Here is a 20,688-nt window from a genome sequence, read left to right as displayed (position 1 = left end):
GTGGAGGTGGTGTCCAGGAGATCACAAGAAATCTTTAAATAAGTTTCCAGTAAATATTCAGACTTCCAAAAATCCAGCTGAACCTCCCAACCAGATGAGGTTCACTTCTCACTACTACCTGTTTCATACAATTCACAATTTATTCATAGAAACTATTAATTTTCAGACTATGGTGCTCATAACTGACATATTATTTCCTTTCATCTTATTTTCCCATATCATATCCTTCTGTCACAATCCAGCTGTGTCACTAATAAGATCACTAATCATCATAATACATGATAGCAGGAGTGGCAGCAACCACTATACTTAATGCTGTATAATAATTTATGTTCTCACTACCTGCTTTTGAACACTCACAATTTTCTTTTGGGCTGATAAAACAGAAAACAAGCCTGAAAATTAAGATATATTTATTTATTTATTTATTTTAAGTTTGAGCAGACTCAGTATAGCCATGTTAGTGTGAGAGGAGAGTGAATGTTTTCTACAATGAACATATTCTTACGATTTTCTTTGAAACAAACCCACAGTCACATTGGCATGGTCTTGAAAGCTGAAATTTGGCATAGGAATAGCATTCTCATGTGCTGCAGAGAAAATTGATTTCAATTTGACCGAGTTATGAGCCTTTGAAAATCACATGCAGCACAGTACATTGTGTTCAGGATTTTGTTTTGCTATGCTTGTAAAATGTGCAACTCAGGAAGTCTGCAATACGTATATCTGTCCAGCTAATTTTAGCTACGTCATGGAAAGTATATAGATAGTGTGTATATAGGCTGGGTCCTGCTTTCTATGAATATGGTAGCCATCTAGCTTTACTAATGCAAGTAATCTTGAAAATTGAAGTTTATGTACTCTTTTGTGTTTACCAGTTTTGACTTGTCTAGTTAACTAACAACAGTGCAAATTTAAAATTTTAGACATGTAAATGCAATTCAAAATTCACACTGTTTGCTTGCTATATAAGTCATTTAAGCGGGCAACGATCAGACCCTTGAACAATAACCAGTGCCTTATGTAATGGCATTTACATGGACTATTCACAATGAACTGCTCACAACTGACTCGCAGTACAACAATTATTAGGTGAAGACACATTTTTAACAACAAATTCAAGAATCCCTTTGTTTATTCGTTCTCAGAAAAAGAGACAACATTCATCCAATAAAATGTTCATTATTAATTATTTTACCAGTTTGAACATTTAGGACTGACGATTTGTTGGCTTAGATAACAACAGAGTCTTTGTCTACACTAGCACTTTTGTTGGCAAAACTTTTGTCGGTCGGGGTGTGATTGACACAAATTTCACCTACAAATGCGCTGGCATGGACAGTGCTCTGTTAGTAGGAGAGGTTCTCCCATGGACAATGCTACCGCCACTCATTGGGGGTGGTCTGATTATGCCAGTGGGAGAGCCACTGGCATACAGTAGCTACACGGGAGACCTTACAGCAGGGTAGCTGCAGCAATACAGCTGTGCCACTGTAAGTCTGTAGTGTAGACATAGCCTGAGATGCCAGAACCAAATAACAAGATCTGACAGGGGGTGAGACATCATTCAACAACAACATGTTTGAATGTGTTGCATATGAGGAAAATTCAAGTCTGAAAATTAAACAATATGTCATATTTCCCAGTGTTGTGTGCCCTGGCACTTATGCATTGTGGTGTGTTCCATGGGGGTGCAAAGGAGCAGCATAAAGAACCTTCTATGGCTCATAAAAAAACCAGACAGAATTACAGCACCTGGGTCCTGAAGAGGCAAAGAGAGTTCCTTCATCTGCACAGTGCCCCCAAAGGAACAGGAAAAATGGGGAAGCAGCTGGACAATAACTCTGACATTCTCCAGCCAGCCAGACTGGCCAACCACATGGGACGGGTAAGCCCACAGACAGGGGAATTAGTGGGTGCACATTCTAAGGAGATTTCTCATGACTCCCTGCAATTGATTACTTGGTACCCCATGACTGTACCCAAACCAGCTGCCAATGTTTCTGCTCCCCCAACCAACAATGTACCACCATTTCCCCACAAATCCCCAGAATCAACCCCACCTCTGCTTCAGCCTCTGCCACTGGTACTCCTGTCACCCACGTTCCTCTGTTCACTTTTGTCTCACAATCTCACCCATCCTGAGCTGCTGGCTGCCTCATCTCCCCCTACTATAACTGTCCTCATGCAGCCAGTGCCTTAACAGCACAGCACCACACAAAGTCCATGTTAAACAGAGACTCCTGTACAACTGAATGTGAAGCCCTAATCACCACAAGACTTCATGGCAGATGACTCCACTACAGCTCTACTTCTCTCTCAGTCTTCTCAATTTTTCATCTATCAATGAATTTTTCTCTTAAAGTTATCCAGATTCCCTAGAGCCCAAATTTAAACAAACACAAACTGTACAGTACTGTACTTTCTTAGTCATTTTGAGATGACTACATAGCTGTAACTCTATTAGGGCAGAGTTAAAGGTGTGGTTGTTATCTGAATGTAAGTCAATGCCTCAACTAAGAAGGGAAGCCATAAAACTTGACATTTCTAACTTATTTTCTAAACAGTGTAATTTTTGCAAAGTAGCATACACTCAGGCTATTGATATGTGTCCACAACTTTTCTAGTCTATTCAGTCCTTTTTGGATTCTTTTACCACCACCATTATAACAAAGATCTTTCATTTCACTTTAACTAAGTGTGTGTGTGTGTGTGTGTGTGTGTGTGTGTGTGTGTGTGTGTGTGTGTGTGTGTGTGTGTGTGTGTGTGTGTGTGTGTGTGTGTGTGTGTAAATATCTTTCCAAGCTCAAAGTTCAGATTTTGTATTTGAGTACGATTCTGAGCATGAATGTGTTCACTGGACTTGACTGCATATTAGAAAAGAAAGGGTGTTTGCTATGGAGGCAAGGAGACAATAAGCATGTTTGGACCCTGTGACAGAGTGTACCAACCCCATACTGGTGAGGTGAGGGTTAAAGAGTTGCTCTGGACATAGGAAGTGTCCTGCTGGGCACACTCTCAATGGAGAGAGGGTTCAAAATGGAGCAACTCAGCTCAAGCTGGGCAGGGCTGGTGCAAGGATGTTTTGTGCCCCAGGCGAAACTTCCACCTTTAGCCCCCCCGCACGCCCCCGCCCTGAGGTGCCCCCTCCCCCACGGCAGCTCCCCAGCCCCCAACCTCTGCCCTGAGGCACCCACCCCACCCCAGCTCACCCCTGCTCCGAGCACAAGCACCCCGAGCACGCTGTCACTGCTTCACTTCTTGCACCTCCCAGGCTTGCGGCGCCAATCAGCTTAGGCACCGCAAGTGTGGGAGGTGGGAGAAGTGAAGCAGCCACGGCGTGCTAGGAAGGAGGCGGGGCAAGGGTGAGCTGAGACAGGGAGTTCCCCTGGTGCCGCCTCCCCGCCTTACTTGCTGCAGGCGGCCCCTCCCCACACTCCTCTGCCCTAGTTCCCTCTGCCTAAATGCTGGCAGAGACAGGGGCGGCCAAAGATCTGGCCGCTGCCAAAGAAAATGGTGCCCCCCAAATCCCAGTGCCCTAGGCGACCGCCTAGGTCACCTAAATAGTTGCACTGGCCCTGAAGCTGGGCTGATTAAACAGGAGAGAAGGTGGGTGCTGCAGCCTTCTGCAGAGGAACCACTGAGGCTTCCAAGAGCTGGGACTAGGCCTCACAATCAAGCTGCTGCAGACCCTTCAGCCATGGATGCCAAACTGCCACAGAAAGAGGGAAACCATTCAGACAGTGGCCCCAAAGAACTCCAGAGGGGACCTCAAGACAGGCCAGTGATACCAAAAGATGAGCTAAAGCTGGGATAGGAAGTAGAACAGACAGCAGAGGTAGGGATGCCCATCTCCTATGCTGTGCAATTTGAATTATTGTTTCTTTGAGCCCTGGGTTGGAACTTGGTGGAACAGGCCCTTCCCCTGGCCACTGGGTGACACAGCTGCTGAATCCTGCTGCTAAGCTAAGGCAGCCATTGACTCTTGCTACTGGGTGACACAGTCCAGAGTATAGCCCACAGATCAGCAGTTCTCAACTGGGGGTCTGCGGCTCCCTCGGGGTCCACAAGCCTTTTCAAGGAGGCTGTGGGGCCCTGTGGCTGAAGCCCTAATGCTTGGCGTCCCCCGCAGGGCTGAAACCGGGAGGCATGGGACTGAAGCCCTGATCCCCAGGGGTTCACCGAGGGAAGTGGTGGAATCTCCATCCTTACAGGTTTTTATAGCCTGGCTTGACAAAGCCCTGGCTGGGATAATGTAGTTGGTCCTGCTTTGAGCAGGAAGTTGGACTAGATGATCTCCTAGGTCTCTTCCAAACCTAATCTTCTATGATTCTATGAAGCCCTGATCCCTAGCGCCAGCGCCCCTGTGGGGCTAAAGCTGAGAAGCCCGGGCTGAAACCTTGATCCCCAACCCCCCTCCCTGGGCTGAACCCCGATCCCCGGCAGCCCCCACAGGGATGAAGCTGGGAGGTGCGAGGCTGAATCCTGGAGCCCCAAGCCCTGGTGCTCCTGGTAGGGCAGAAACCCTGAGCCCATGGGCAGAGCAGGGGACATGGAGGGCATTGTCTCCCACCTCCGAAACTGCAGAACAAGATCACGGCAGTCCCAGGGGCAGCGCCACACCTCCCCCCCCATCTCCTTTCCCTGCCCCCTGGCCAGGTCAAAGGCAGGAAGCCAGAGCCGGGTAGTGCGGGGCAGCTGCTGCTCTGGTTGGTGCCATGGAGCAGGCAGCAGCAGTGTTCCTTTCTCTCCTGCTGGCACTCCAGGTTGAAGCTGCTCCTCAGCTCCCAGCCCCCTTTGCTCCCGCAGAGGCAGTCATAAGAGCCCCCTGGGTGGGGAGACCGGTTCCGTGGCTGGCAGACCCTTTCAGGAACAGGGACTGCAGGGGAGTCCTGCCAGCATACAGCCCCTAAAACCCTCTCCCTACACACTGAGCTATGACCTTTGTGCATCCAGATCTACCCCCTGCATGAACAGCCCCTAGCCACCCTTGTCCCTGAACCCACAGCCACCCCGTGTGCACACAGCCCCAGCTACCCGATCCCTGCAAGTTCAGCTACCCCCCTTGCCTGCACACAACCCTTAGCTACCACCCTCTCTGAAACCTCAGCTACCCCCGTCTGCACAAACTCACTCTTTATTTCCTTCACCCAAGCCTCTATTTCTCATTTTCATGCTTGCTCCATGCTGCCCCCTATGTGCAGAACACCTCTCTTACCTTGTACATCATGGCCCAAATCCTTTTCAATGTACAAAGCCTGACTACATTAACTTTGCACAGGGATGTTCCACAGGAACCAAAGAGTATCCTTCCACCTACTGGAAATATTCCACCACTATTACGGTATCCTGTGTACTTTAATAGCATCCTATTTGGGGGATGGTAGTGACCAGTAGATCTGATTACTCCAGCCTCTTCATGCCCCAAACCTCTCTGGACTACTGTGGACGGACCACCCAAACAGGGCATGGCTCTGTGCAAAAAGAGAATGCAGACCTACTGCACTGACTCTTTGTGGCATTCCCTAGACTCCACCATGATTGCTTACAATGCCTTTTAGGTAAGACGAGAAGAACACAACAACTATCCTCTCCTTATTCAAATATTTCATTAAAACACACAAAACTACTTATGTGAAAACATTCAATGGTAGTCCATCAGTGGGGGGTCAGAGAAAGAAAGGAACAATAAAAATACATGCACTGCTTCAAGACTGGACTCCAGTCTTTGGATATCTAATTTGTAATGTGTCTAAACTGTACTGTATGTTCAGTTTCTAGAGTTAGTCTTTCAGCTCAAGTGGCACAGAACTGTGCTTTGAAGCTTGACAGATGGGGTTCATCCCCTCTGGGACACTACTTACAAATACAGTACATAAATTCTATAATACAGTATAGAATTGCATAATTATAGAATGACTGCTCATAATTTACTAGTGTAGTAATATTCCAAGGCAACCTAAGTAACTAGTAACACACAGGAAATGCATAGTTATATGGTTTGTACAAAACCAGGGCTGATTCCTTGGAAATGAGGTGAGAGTGAAAATAATAATTTTAAACCTCTTTTTTGCCTCTTTTTTAAAAATTGTATTTGTGGATTCAAGCTTTCAAAATGTTTAAAAATATAATATATTGTGTGTTCTGGGTATGTTATATGGCCTTTTCCTGAAATTATACCTCTAATAACAGCCTTTTTTTTAAATCACCCATCACTTTTATTATCCTTTTTTCTTTCTATCTACAACTCTCCCATTCTCTTGTGTTATCTTAATCTGCTATCACTTTTGTGAGAGCTAGTTTCTCACCGCCTCCAATCCTGTCTTCCCTCAATCTGTTCTCTTCTCTCCCCTTTACATTCTTTGTTTCCCTCTCCACACGCTGTATTTTCTGCTTTCCTTCTCTTCATCCTACACTCACATATTCAAAGTGTCAAAAGAGAGCAATTCAGTGATATTCTTGATGCTGGAGCACAGAAACAATGAGGAAAGAGAAATCAAATCAACTAGGATATAATTGTTCACTGTTGACTGCACTGTTTGTTGGCACTTAAGAGACTTCAGTTCTTTTTAGAGTCACTTTGCCTACTCCTCCATAATAATAAGCATAGTCATAGTAAATAATGATAGCACTCATATCTTTATTTTTATCTGATGACCTCAAAGTGCTTTTCAAAGGTGAGTAGCTATTATACACCCCATTGTGTAGATAGGAAACTCTAGTATGGAAAGGTTAAATGATTTGCCCAAAGTCACATAGTGAATCAACACAGCCAGGGATAAAACCCAGGTCTTCTGACTTTTAGTCCAGCACCCCATTTACTAGACCAATGTATACTGCCCCTACATTTGCCATTTTTAAAATGTTCGTAGGATACAATGAGCAACGTATAAATATGGACATACAACTGTAGCTATAATATTGCAATGGATTAGCTAGTAAGTATACATCACAGTCCCCTAGCAGATGAAATCAGATCTTCTGAGGTGCATGTTATAGACTAGGGCTGTCAATTAATTGCAGTTAACTCAAGCAACTAACTCAAAACAAATTTTAAAAATTAACTGCAATTAATCGCAGTTTTAATCACACTGTTAACCAATAATACAATACCAATGGAAATTTATTATAAATATTTTAGATGTTTTTCTACATTTTCAAATATATTGATTTCAATTACAGTACAAAATTCTAAGTGTTCACTGCTCACCTTATCTTGTTATTTTTTATTACAAACATTTACACTGTTAAAAAGATAAACCAAAGAAATAGTATTTTTCAATTCACCTCACACAAGTACTGTAGTGCAATCTCTTTTTCATCAAAGTGCAACTTATAAATGTAGATTTTTTTTTGTTACACAACTGCACTCAAAAACAAAACAATGTAAAATTTGAGAACATGCAAGTTTTGATCCTTTTGTAGCTCTTAGTAGTCTGCCTGGGATTTAACTATCTTGAGAAATTTTGAATCATCTGCAGATTTTGCCACCTCACTGTTTACCCCTTTTTCCACACTCATTTATGAATAGATTGAATAGGACTGGTCCCAGAACAGACCCCTGGGGGACACCACTATTTACCTCTCTCCATTATGAAAACTGACATTTATTCCTACTCTTTGTTTCCTATCTTTTAACTAGTTACCAATCCATGAGAGGACCTTCCCTCTTATTCTATGACTGCTTACTTTGCTAAGAACCTTTGGTGAGGGACCTTGTCAACAGCTTTCTGAAAATCTAAGTACACTATGTCCACTGGATCCCCCTTGTCCACATGCTTGTTGACCCCCTCAAAGAATTCTAGTAGATTGGTGAGACATAATTTCTCTTTACAAGAAGCATGTTGACTCTTCCCCAACAAATTATGTTCAACTGTGTGTCTGACAATTTTGTTCTTTACTATAGTTTCAACCCAGTTTACCTGGTATTGAAGTCAGGCTTACCGACCTGTAATTGCCAGGATCACTTTTGGAACCCTTTTTAAAATTGGTGTTACATTAGCTGTCCTCCAGTTATTTGGTACAGAAACGGATTTAAATGATAGGTTACAGATTACAGTTAGAACACTTTCACTGCAGATTTGACAAAACACAAAGATACCAATGTGAGATTTCTAAAGATAGCTACAACACTCAACCTCAGGTTTAAGAATATGAAGTGCCTTCCAGAATCTGAGAGGGATGAGGTGTAGAGTATGCTTTCAGAAGTCTTAAAAAAGCAACACTCTGACGGGGAAACTGCAGAACCCAAACCACCAAAAAAGAAAATCAACCTTCTGCTGATGGCATCTGACACAGATGATTAAATGAACATGCATCAGTCTGCACTGCTTTGGATCATTATCGAGCAGAACCTGTCATTAGCATGGATGCATGTCCTCTGGAATGGTGACTGAAGCATGAAGGGACATAAGAATCTTTAGCCCATCAGGCACATAAATATCTTGCCACAACGGCTACAACAGTGCTATGTGAATGCCTGTTCTCGCTTCCAGGTGATATTGTAAACAAGAAGTGGGCAGCATTATTTCCTGCAAATGTAAATGAACTTATTTGTCTGAGCGACTGGCTGAACAAGAAATAGGACTGAGTGGACTTGGAGGCTCTAAAATTTTACATTATTTTATTTTTGAATGCAGTTTTTTTGTACATAATTTTACATTTGTAAGTTCAACTTTCATGATAAAGAGACTGAACTACAATACTTCTATTAGGTGAAATGAAAAATACAATTTCCTTTGTTTTTTACAGTGCAAACATTTGTAATAAAAAATCAATATAAAGTGAGCACTGTATACTTTGTATTCTGTGTTGTAATTGAAATCAATATTTCTGAAAATGTAGAAAACATCCAAAAATATTTTAAAATAGTATTCTATTATTGTTTAATGATGCAATTAATCACACAATTAATCACAATTAATTTTTAATCTCACAATTAGTCATGATTTTTTAATCACTGGACAGCCCTATTTTTTACCAAATACTATTTTCAAGATTTTTTTAAACATTATAACTGGACTGAAAGCTTCAAGTTGGAAGAACGCTTTTTTAAATCACAAGGATAATTTAGCGTAAGGATTAGAGTTGCGCATAGAATAGATTTTTTTTGGTTTGGGGACTGACACCCCCCCAACCAAAAAAAAATCTAGTTTGATTCACCAAAATCATTTTCCTTTTTTTATTTTTTTATTGAAGAACTTTAAACAATTTCACTTTGAATGCACTGAAACATTTCAAGTTGATTCTAAATAGAATTTTTTGGGGGGAGGGTCTGAGTCAACCAAAATGTTTTAGCCAACTCAGCACAATTTTTTAACAGATTTTCATTTTGATTTAGCAGTTTTCAGGTGTTTTTCATACTTTTATGTCATTTAAAAAAACTGGCAATTTTTTAATTCAAAATGTCATTTTAAAATGAAATGTGTCAAAATGAAAAAGCTGAAACAATGTTTTGATAAAAAAAAATTTTCTTGGCTGAAATTCTTTGTTGAATTCAATTCAATTTTACAAATAGTTTTGGATCACGGGAAATGTATTTGTTGATGAAAAAGCTATTCAGCATAAAATTTCTGCCCAGCTGTAGTTGAGATCCTGAAACTGGATTAACATAGGTGGATTGCTGTGTGTGCACAAAGCCCCATTGCAGTCAAACATCCCTATGGACCAATTACAGGATCTAGACCTTAGTAATTTTTATAGTTCCTTTTTACATAGCATTCCTATAACTCAAAATATTTTAAAGTTCTAGGACAAATATACATTGTATAACTAGAGACATGTCTTTTATTTTTTCAAATTGCATTAAGTTTGAGACTCATGTTATTCACTTGTTCATTATTTTTTCTCTTATGCATATTAAAATGGTATTGGTATTAGCATCATAACTGATCGATGTTTTACAAAATAGCAAAGCAAAGGGCTGAAGAACAACTCTGTGATGGAATGACTCATGATTCATCAATAAGCACAACCTTGCAATGGCATACAAGTAGCTAATATAGCTACCTACACAATAAAATAAGATAAAGCTGAAAACAACTAAAAAGCGTACTATTGAAAAATTGATCTTCTATTCTACATTAGCTAACCTGAAAAGATTAAGGTCTAGGAAATCCTGCAAGTAAAACTCACCCAGCCTTCCACTTTGTCTTTTACCTTTCACCCTCTGATGTTTGTCATCCCTCTTTTAAGATTACATTTCCTCTTTAGCCTAACTGTAACCCCCGAAGTCTATGATAAGAAAACCGAAGGGAGAAATGTAAAGGTGTATTTTGAACGATAAATATGAGTGGAACGAACACAGATACTGGGTATTCTGGTAGAGCAACATTTTTATGATAAAGGAAATGACTTCTCACTGGGGGCAGTCCTGACAACTATTGCTTTTATTGTGGAAAACAGACAAGATAAAATCACTAAGAAAAAAGGTCAATACTAAATTAAATAATCTATCACTAACTCCTCATACAGTTATTACTCCATACTAAATTACACACTTAAGAGAAATGTCTAATAAAAAAAGCCATCCTCAACTCTCTTCTGATGAAACTGATACTTATCAGTTTTTATCCCTCAGTTAATTTATAAATTCATTTTAATGGTTAGAGAAACTGAATGTATTCAGCATTCTTTATCAAAAAGAATATCAGAAATCTTCAATATTAAAGAACTTTAATATGCAATCTAGAACTAAAGGAGTGGGGAAGGTTCTCTTTTTTTAAAAAATATGTATCTTATTAATATTCTCAAATATAACTAACTTAAACATAAACAATTTTTCCTTCCTTTATTGGCCCTCTCTTGTAATTTCTTTCTACTTTTTCTGTCTGTCCAAAATATTTGCCTTTAAGCATGACCTTCATATGATTCAACTCTCTTTAGACCTGGGCTGGTATGTTGCTAGGCTTATCTGGTGTGCTGTTGAGTTTACAGCCCCACTCCTGCAAAGGAAGCTGTATGCGCCTATGCTTTACTATTTGATAAGTAGCGTGAGCTACAGCAATGCAAAGAATTACTATCGAGACCAGTGAAACATATATGGAAGGCTTCACAAGTGACCTCAGTTTGTTCAGATGTTTTAACCACACAGGCTTTCAACAATTATCTCAGTAAGATTCCTACTTCACCAATGGGCACATGATGCACTCTGCATGTCTGAACTGTCTCTGCCTTAGCTGTGAAAACTCAGGGGGACTCACTCCTATGTTGATATTGTGCATGGGACAGAGACTGAGGCGATAATGTGCCTTCTAAATACTAGGACCGCCAGGGGACAGTTAAACCTAGCATGGGTTAGCGGAGGGCAGCTTCTTGGCCTGCTCTAAACTTGTGCTTCAACTGTAACAATATATGGGCCATTCCAGCAGCCAAAAATAACTGAGGCATGGCAGTGCCTCACTGATGCCCCATTTCCAGGGCACCCTGCAACTGAATGGGGGGTAGTAGTGCAGGGCTAAGGAATCCCTTTAAATTGGAAACATTCCCTGAAGGAACTTTAGGACTATTTTGCACCCGTTAGATCTGGAAGTATGCTGAAGTATATGAAGTAGTTGCAGTAACAAAATGAACTTCCTCATGTCTCCTTCTTCCTTTCTACACTGCCATGACACCACTGGATCAATAAATGTCAGCCACCATAACCAACACCAGAATGATTGTAGTAGTAATCAGAGCAATAAATACATAGAGAGCCAGAGTCGGGAGACTTATTCTGGCCGAATTTCCCCACAGCTCAGAGAGGGCTGCGGGGACAGGATCTCTGGTTCTTTCAGCCCCACCTCTCACAATGAGAAGTTAATCGGGTCTTTTTTTAAAAGTTCCCACGTTTCCCTCTGGAGCGCTCCCCTGTGTGCAGTGTGAGCTGGAGTCGGGCCGTCTCCGGGCGGGAGGCAGCACAGCTTACGCAGAGTGAACTCGGCCCTGCAGGGTTGCGTTCCACGCGGCCGCAGCTGCCCCTGAACCAACTAGCTGGGCGATGCCAGGCGGCCGAGCCCACCTCCCCTCCCAGGCGGCTGCGGTTCCCGTCCGCAGCCTCCATTCCTCTCCAGCTGCCTTTCGCCGCCTCCGCGCCGTTTCCTGTTGGCCACCGCGGGGAGCGGGGGGGAGCAGCAGAAACCGCCCTCGGCCCAGCCCGGTCTGGCAGCTGCACCCCGCGGCTCTGTCACTGAGGGGCGCTGACAACGGGACGGGCGACGCCAGCCCAGCGCTGGCCCGTGCTCTGCCCAGCAGCACGCCCAGCTCCAGCGCGGGGGGAGGAGAAGGGGGCCGGGCTGTGGGATGAGAGGGCTAAGGAGGCCCTCGGGGATGCTGCCGCCGCCTCCTGCTGCAGCGCAGCGACAAAGGCGCGCTCACCTCCTCTCCCCTGCAGCGCTGCCAAGCAGCGGATCCCCCCGGGGCCAGCTACCCCAGTAACCGGCAGTCCCGGGAATGGCCCCGGCCTCGTGGGCAGAGAAACATCCCCGGAGGCTGGAGCAGTCCCGCCTGCAGCGCGCCATGGTGCGGGACAGCGCAGCGGGGGTGGCTTCCGCGCTTCTCTCCGCCGCTCAGGGGGCGGGGCTGCCAAGGGCCGCCGCTCTTTGTGTGCGTGCGGCAGCGGCCACGAATGAGGCTCTAGTGCACTGGGCGGACCTGCAGCTCCCAAACGATCTACGAGCAGCGGCAGCTGTTGTAGTGCCGTGTGTGTGTGTGTGTGAGATCGAGGCTGTCACGTGCTAGGGTACCCGCCCCTTGCCCCCAACCCAAGGGCAACAGCAATTGTGGTGATGTCCGTGTGTGCGTGTGTGTGTGTATCACTAAGGCAGTGCTGGGATACCCGCCCCTTGCCCACAGCCCAAGGGCAGCCGCAATTGGGTGTGGGGGGGGGGGTGGTGTCAGTGACTAAGGCTGTGCTGGGATACCTGCCCCTTGCCCACAGCCCAAGGGCAGCCGCAATTGGGGGGGAGGGGTGTCAGTGACTAAGGCTGTGCTGGGATACCTGCCCCTTGCCCACAGCCCAAGGGCAGCCGCAATTGGGTGTGTGTGTGGGGGGTGTCAGTGACTAAGGCTGTGCTGGGGTACCTGCCCCTTGCGCACAACCCAAGGGCGGCAGCTCATGTGCGCGGTGTGTGTCAGTGGCAATGAGCGAGGCTGCTGGGGCATCCTGTCCTCGCACCCAAGCCAATGGAAGCCGCCGTCCGTGCGGGGTGTGTGTCAGCAACTCAGACCACTGGACCACCTGCATCCCGCACACGCTCCAACGGCTGCAGCGGCAGCTCGAGTGTGTGTCTGAGAGCGACCCCTGCGCAGCGCGCTGCCTGCCCGCTACCCACACTCGGTGGGCAGCAGCTGGTACACATAACGGGCACGAACACTAGCCCTGGTGCCAGCCCCCTTCGCTCCCCGGGCCCTCCCGGGCAGGGGCCACGATAAGCGGCCTCCTCCTTCTCCTCCCTCCTGAGGGGTCGGTTACGTTACCTGGTCTCTAGCTTGGGCTGGGTGGGCTGGATCTAATCCCGCCGCCGCCGCCGGCTCCTCTCACTGCCACTGGGTGAGTGGATTTATTTATTTATTTATTCCCCATGACGTGTCCCCAGCAGCAGCAGCAGCAGCCGGAGGAGGGAGCCTTGTGTTTGTCTGGGCAAGCGGCTGCCCCTGCTGCTCCCGGACCTGCTGCCGCTCGCGGCCCCTCGGGACAAGGCGCCGGTTTCCTGGGGAATGGTGACAAAGGGGCAGCCGCTGCGGCGACTATAGCAGCAGCCAGGTGGCTGGGCGGAGGCTGCTGCCGGAGCCGCCTTCTGGGCTACCCAACCGGGCTCCTGGCCCTGCCTGATTGGGGGGGCGCCGAGGAGACCGAGAAGGGGGGGGAGCGGGTGTCAGACCAGAGGGGCAGTAGTGGGACCGGAGCAGGTGTCAGACCAGAGGGGCAGTGGTGGGACCGGAGCAGGTGTCAGACCAGAGGGGCAGTGGTGGGACCGGAGCACGTGTCAGACCAGAGGGGCAGTGGTGGGGCTGGGAGTGGGTGTCAGACCAGAGGGGCAGTAGTGGGACCGCAGCAGGTGTCAGACCAGAGGGACAGTAGTGAGATGGGAGCGGGTGTCAGACCAGAGGGGCACTAGCTGGAAGGAAGCAGGTGTCAGACCAGAGGGGCAGTAGTGGGAAGGAAGCAGGTGTCAGACCAGAGGGACAGTAGTGGGGATGGGAGCGGGTGTCAGACCAGAGGGGCAGTAGTGGTACGGGAGCAGGTGTCAGAGCAGAGGGGCAGTAGTGGGATGGGAGCAGGTTTCAGACCAGAGGGGCACTAGATAGAGAAGAGCAGGTGTCAGACCAGAGGGGCAGTAGTGGGACGGGAGCAGGTGTCAGACCAGAGGGGCACTAGCTGGAAGGAAGCAGGTGTCAGACCAGAGGGGCAGTAGTGGGAAGGAAGCAGGTGTCAGACCAGAGGGACAGTAGTGGGGATGGGAGCAGGTGTCAGACCAGAGGGGCAGTAGTGGGAGAGGAGCAGGTGTCGGGCCAGAAGGGTAGTAGTTGGCGGCAGCCTCCTCAATTTCCTAGATTCCCAAACCCAACAAGGCATCCAAGATCAATTGACCTATGCACTCCTCTACATGGGTAAGAGCTCCCCCCCCCACCCCCACACACACATACAGAACAGGGATGGGCAAACTTTTTGTCCTGAGGGCCACATCAGGGAATAGAAATTGTATAGAGGGCCATGAATGCTCACATGGGGTGCAGGAGTGGGTGAGGGCTCTTGTTGGGGTTTTAGGCTCTGGGGTGGGGCTGGGGATGAGGAGTTTGGGGTGTAGGAGTGTGTTCTGGGCTGGGACTGAGGGATGCGGAGTGGGATCAGGCCTGGGGCAGGAGTGCGGGAAGGGTTATAGATTCTGGCTGGGGGTGCAGGCTCTGGGGATGAGAGGTTTGGGGTGCAGAAGGGTGGTCCGTGCTGGGATTGAGGGGTTTAGAGAGCGGGAGGGGGATGAGGGCTGGGGCATAGAGAGAGGCTCAGGAGTGCAGGGTCCAAGCGGCGCTTACCTCAAGCAGCTCCTGGAAGCAGTGGCATGTCCCTTCTCCAGCTTCTATGTGTGGAGTGGCCCCAACCCTCAGAACGGGACCATGCTGCTGCTTACAGGAGCTGCGTGGTGTTGTCCCCAACCTGGCATCCCAGCTGGAGCGCCAGAGTGGGGCTGACCTGCTTCTTGCAGCCCCCAACCTAGTGCCCCAGCAGGATCTTGCCTGCTGATTTAAATATATATATATATGGAGATATACCTATCTCATAGAGCTGGAAGGGACCCCAAAAGGTCATTCAGTCCAGCCCCCTGCCTTCACTAGCAGGACCAAAGACTGATTTTGCCCTAGATCCCTAAGTGGCCCTCTCAAGGATTGAGCTTATAATGTTGGGGTTAGTAGGCCAATGCTCAAACCACTGAGCTATCCCTCCCCCCATAGTTTGCCCTCCTCTGCTCTACAGGATAACCTGAGACCCCCAGCCCTCCAGGAAGCCTGAATCAAATAATTGTATGATGTGGTTTGGTTTGGTTTTTTTAAGGTGGAGAAGGAGAGGACAAGGGCACTTGGCCCATCAAGACCTGTCAAGTGTGACACCTTTCACATGACACTCATGCTTTTGGCAGGCAAAGTGTCAGACTCTCCCAGCCCTTATTATTACACGCCTGACACTTCCCAGTACATGATCTAGTTTTCAGCTGCTCATATCTTTGCAGCACTATAACCTTTAGGGCTGAAATTTTCCATGCCTGGTGTTTGCATCAGGCTGAAGTATTTTGGAGAGTTTGGAAGCTAAAATGGGTCAGCTGTTTCTGAGAATGAGGTTACAGAAAAATTCATTATTTTATCCATGCTAAAAATAAATTCTGATGACCTTTTCCTTGAAGAACTTTACCATCTGCATACTTTGGGCCAGGACTTCGAAATTTGGCAGTGTGGTGCCCTTTTTGATAGTGAGGTGCCTTGTGCCATCATTGTGGAAATCAGCCCAAATCTGGCCAAGTTATAAACTTGACTAAAAAAATCTCAAGTTCACACATGTTCAGTAGATGTTTGTTAGAGTGGCAGCTAAATTTTCTGAAGATTCCATCCTTAAGACATGGGTATCATGGAAAAAATAATACGTGATCATGTATTCAAAGACTGCATCATAATACAGATGCACAAGAGGGCCAAATTAAGGTTCCCTGTGCAATCTTGATTCTAGCATTTCCTAATTTTGTGTAAGACTTTGCAATCTTAATATATTTTTATTGTAATTTTAAACTAAAAGATAAATTCCAAATGTCCTTTATACTGGGGAAATTTGCACTGGGCTGGGAGCCAGAAGGTTTGGTCTCAACAACTGAATACTGGTGATATTTCTTAAAGCTCACAGGTCTTATTATTGACATCGTATCTTCAGCTCTGGAGGCAGAAACTATCATTCCCCCATTTTATATATAAGAAAACAGAGGTTATACAAGGTCTGGTAGACCTGAATCTTAACACAGCTAGGAAGAGAACCCAGGTCTCTAACATTTTAGCCTTAAGTCCCTTCCACTCAACCTTTCAAAATAAATGTGCCAAAATGATGAGCTTAGTTATTCTGCTTCTAAACCACTAGACCACACTCTGCTCCCAGAGCCAGGAACAGAACCAAAGATCATACCCACCATTTCACAGCTGTCGTACAAATAAGAACATAAGAATGGCCATACTTGGTCAGACTAATGGTCCATCTAGCTCAGTATCCTGTCTTCTGACAGTGGCCAATGCCAGATGCATCAAAGGAATTAACAGAACAGGGCAATTATGAAGTGATTCATCCCCTTTTCTCCATTCCCAGCATCTTGCTGTCAGAGGCTTAGGGACACCCAGAGCATGGGTTTGTATCCTTGACCATCTTAGCTAATAGCCATTGGTGGACCTATCCTCCATAAACTTATCTAATTCTTTTTTGAACCCAGTTATAATTCTGGCCTTCGCAACATCCCTGGCAACGAATTCCACAGGTTGACTGTATGTTTTGTGAAGAAGTACTTTCTTATGTTTGTTTTAAACCTGCTGCCTATTGATTTAATTGGATGACCCCTGGTTCCTGTGTTATTTGAAGGGGTAAATAGCACTTCCATAATCACTTTCTCCACACCATTCATGATTTTGTAGACCTCTATCATATCCTTCCCTTAGTCTTTTCCAAGATGAAAAGACCCCGTCTTTTAAATCTCTCATATAGAAACTGTTCCATATCCCTCATCATTTTTGTTGCCTTTTTCTGTACCTTTTCCATTACTAATATATCTTTTTTGAGATGGGGTGACCAAAACTACATCAGTATTGTGGACATTCCATCCATTTGTCTAGTGGCATGATATTTACTGTCTCATTTTTTATTGCATTCCCAATGGTTCCTAACATTGTTAGTTTTTTGACTGCTGCTGCCCATTGAGCAGATGCTTTCAGAGAACTATTCACAATTACTCCAAGATCTCCTTCTTGAGTGGTAATAGCTTATTTAGACCCTATCATTTTGTCTGTATAGTTGAGCTTAGGATTTCCAATATCATTACTTTGCATGTATCAACACTGAATTTTATCTGCCATCTTGTTGCAGTCACCCAGTTTTGTGAGATCCCTTTGTAACTTTTTGCGGTTTGCTTTGGCCTTATCTAGAGTAATTTTGTATCATCTGCAGACTTTGCCACCTCACTGTTTACTCCTTTTTCCAGATCATGTATGAATATGTTGAACAGTGCTGATTCCAGTACAGATCCCTGCAGGACACTGCTATTTACTTCTCTCCATTCTGAAAACTGACCATTTATATCTTCCCTTGTTTTCTGTCTTTTAAGCAGTTATTGATTCTTGGGAGGACATTTCCTCTTATCCCATGACTGTTTACTTTGCTTAAGAGCCTTTGGGGACATTCTCAAAGGCTTTCTGAAAGTCCAAGTACACTGTGATGGGTTTCCCCGGGGTGCCACTTGGAACTGGGGTACCACTGAGCCTACCTGACCCACCAGCCTGGGCCCTTTCACTCTACTGCTGAGGCAAGCTGGCCAAGCCCTCCTTCAGGCTTTAGACTTCAGTTAACCAGCACACATACAGGTAAGGGACACACCCATCTGCAGCTTTATAAACAGATGCTGAGGTCAGCTAGAGAACTGCCCAGTACTCAAGTGCACACCCCAGTCTGGAGTGCACACCCAAAATTATACCGTCTTGTGCTGCACAGAGAACTGTACAGTGTAAACTCATGAAATTCACCCTCTTCCTCAATGTGGAGAGAGAGATGCAACAGCTTTTACCCCCTAGTTATGAATTCTACACACTGGGTTTTAGGTAAAACAAAAACAAGTTTATTAACTACAAAAGATAGATTTTACATGATTATAAGGGATAGCAAATAGATCAAAGCATATTACCCAGCAAATAAAACATAATCTAAGATTAATATACTAAAGAAATTGGTTACAAGTGCCTAATTCTCACCCTAACTGATGTTTTAGGCAGATTGCAGAGACTTGCTTGCAGCTTAAAACTCCAGATGTTCCTTTCACAGGCCGGACACTCTCTAGCTTGGGCTCAGCTCTTTCCCCCAGCTCAGTTCTTTTGTTTCTTGGGTGTTTCCAGCAGCCTTCTTTCTTAGGTGGGGAGTTAGTGAAAAATGAGCCATTATGATGTCATTCCCCTGCCTTAAACAGGCTTTGCATATGTGTGGAATCCTTTGTCTCCCAGTTTGATTCCCACCCCCAGTCAGGGGAAGAACACTAATATTATTATGGAGTCCAGTACCAGGTGACTTGGTCACATGTCCCTGCAGCCATAACTCAGAGGCTGTTTGTAGCGTTCTCAGGCAAGCTTCCCCAGTGGGAGATTAGCATCTTCTAAGACCTATTGTTCTCCCTAATGGTCCATTGATTTGTTTCCAGCTAGCCATCTAGACCGATTGCATTCTGTCTAGTAAGCATTCCCCATGTGTAAACACAGTTTGTAGTACAGATACATAGTCAATATTCCTTACCTGAGATGCAGAAATGATACATGCATACAAGTAGGATAATAATATTCAGTAAATAATAATCTTTCCAATTATATCTCACATGCCTTATCTTGAATATACACTATATCCACTGGATCACCCTTGACCACCATGTCCTCAAAGAATTCTAATAGGTTGGAGAGGCATGATTTTCCTTTGCAAAAACCTTATTGACTCTTCATCAACATATCATGTTCATCTATGTATCTGATAATTCTGTTCTAGTTTCCAATAGTTTGCCTAGTACTGAAGTTGGGCTTGATGGCCTGTAATTGCCAGGATCGCCTTTTGAGCCTTTTAAAAATATTGGTGTCACATTAGCTATCCTCTGGTCATTTGGTATAGTTATAGTTATATAACCATTGGCAAAGCATGTGTTGTGTTGCTGTCTATGGATTAGTTGACACAGAGAATAACAGCCTAGCTCTGCTACTGGTTTCTCCTTTAGTTTAAGTAGAGTAAATTTATGCTGAGGATCTTAAGACCCTTAGTTCAAACCCTACTAACCATCTTGTAGGGAAAAAATTGTATATAAATAAAGGCTGTGTTAGGTGGTCAGCCTGGCTCCTCGGCTTGTCTACCCAATGATCCTGGGGTGGGACTGGCCAGGCTTCCCAGAAGTCCTCCGCTCCAGTGCCAGCGAGAGGCCTAAAACTACCCCAGTACTGGAAGGGAGTCTCCCTGAGATCCAATCAGAGTGGGACAAGGCACCAGACCTCAACAGACCAGAAGAAGAGCCGGAGGACTCCCCTCCAGAAGCTGCTGCTGAACCCCTGCTTCATACTGACTTTTGTTGTGACCAAAGGGCAGATCCCACCCTCAGTCACACTTATGAGCAACTAGCCATGGTCATGGGGCCGTAATTGACCCGCACTGGGCAAAGCAGTGGCCACACTTCAAACTGCGACTAGACTGGCTCTATTGGGTAGAATGGGACCCGCGCACTGGAGAACCCCAGAGCCAACTACTCGTGCCTTGTTGTCACTGGTGGGCAGTAATGAAACTCACCCATGACATCCCTGCTGCTGGGCTCTTGGGTCACGAGAAGACTCTAGCCTGGAGACTGACATGCTTCTTCTGGCCCGGCATACATCAGGAAGTAAGGAGCTATTGTAACTCCTGCCCAGAGTGCCAGCTAGCAGCACCCCTGTGGACACCCATCGTTCCCATGTCCGTAGTCGAAACACCCTTCGAATGCATGGCCATGGACCTGGTGGAGCCCCTCCTGAAAAGCACCATGGGATTTCAGTATGTGTTGGTCCTAGTAGATTATGCTATCCATTTCCCAGAGTCAGTACTGCTGTGTAGCATCACCACCCAAACCATTGCGGGCGAGCTCGTGAAGGTCTTTGCTCTTGTAGGCCTGCCCTGGGAGATCCTCACAGACCAGGGCACCAACTTTACCTCCCAACTGCTGTGGCAGGTGTGTAGACTCCTGGGGATCAAGTAGTTGCGCACCTCTATCTACTATCCACAAACCGATGGTTTGGTTGAATGGTTTGACTGTACTCTAAAAGACATGCTGTGCAATTTCCCCCCAGAAGAACTACACCAATGGGACCAGCTACTGGTTCTGGCGATCCGGGAGGTGTCCCAGCCTCTACGAAGTTTTCCTCTTTTGAGTTGTTGTATGGCCACCGCCCACGGGGGTTGCTTGACCTGATGCGCGAAAACTG

General features: G+C 45.8%; 1 protein-coding gene across 2 annotated transcripts in view; it reads right to left on the bottom strand.

The window, feature by feature from the left end:
- SLC16A7 (solute carrier family 16 member 7) overlaps positions 1 to 13,677 on the bottom strand; it is a 627,896-nt gene extending 614,219 nt beyond the window's left edge. For both annotated transcript variants that reach the window (XR_007769459.1, XM_050923821.1), the window contains exon 1: positions 13,456 to 13,677. The gene's annotated coding sequence lies outside the window, so the exon portion shown is untranslated. The remainder of the gene's footprint in view (positions 1 to 13,455) is intronic.
- Between the last annotated feature and the right edge of the window lie 7,011 nt (positions 13,678 to 20,688).

This window comes from Gopherus flavomarginatus, chromosome 1 (genome assembly GCF_025201925.1).
Source record: "Gopherus flavomarginatus isolate rGopFla2 chromosome 1, rGopFla2.mat.asm, whole genome shotgun sequence".
Lineage (NCBI taxonomy): Eukaryota > Metazoa > Chordata > Testudines > Testudinidae > Gopherus > Gopherus flavomarginatus.
Note: the sequence above shows the minus strand (reverse complement) of the source record. Positions and strands in the feature narration are given on the sequence as shown.